We start from the raw sequence: 402 nt of genomic DNA, 5'->3' as shown, positions 1-402 counted from the left end.
TCGGTGTTTACTTGAATGTAATCATGTTAATAAATAAGGGCGCATCCATTGTTTTCATCTCGTTTTGTCCAGTGCAATAGCAATTTCATTCATATTGTGTATTTTGTGAAAGGGGGAAAAAGAGAAACAAGGAGAGAGGAAGAGTGGGTTACTTTTCAGCACTCCCTTTCGTTAGATTTTTCTGCGGCTACTTAAACCTCAGATGCTTTAATACTAACGATATATTGCTTCTGATATATTTCAATAAAGTGCACTGGAAAATCTGTGTAGCTTATGTGTAGATTCCCAAGTTGATTTCTCTCAATCGCTTTTAGCTGGGGGGAAAGAAAATTGAATTCAGGATCGTGTCTGGAGGGAGGACAGCGCACAAAAGGAGGGGACTTCTGATGCCAAGAATATTCT

This window comes from Penaeus monodon, chromosome 27 (genome assembly GCF_015228065.2).
Source record: "Penaeus monodon isolate SGIC_2016 chromosome 27, NSTDA_Pmon_1, whole genome shotgun sequence".
Lineage (NCBI taxonomy): Eukaryota > Metazoa > Arthropoda > Malacostraca > Decapoda > Penaeidae > Penaeus > Penaeus monodon.
This window is presented reverse-complemented; position numbering follows the sequence as displayed.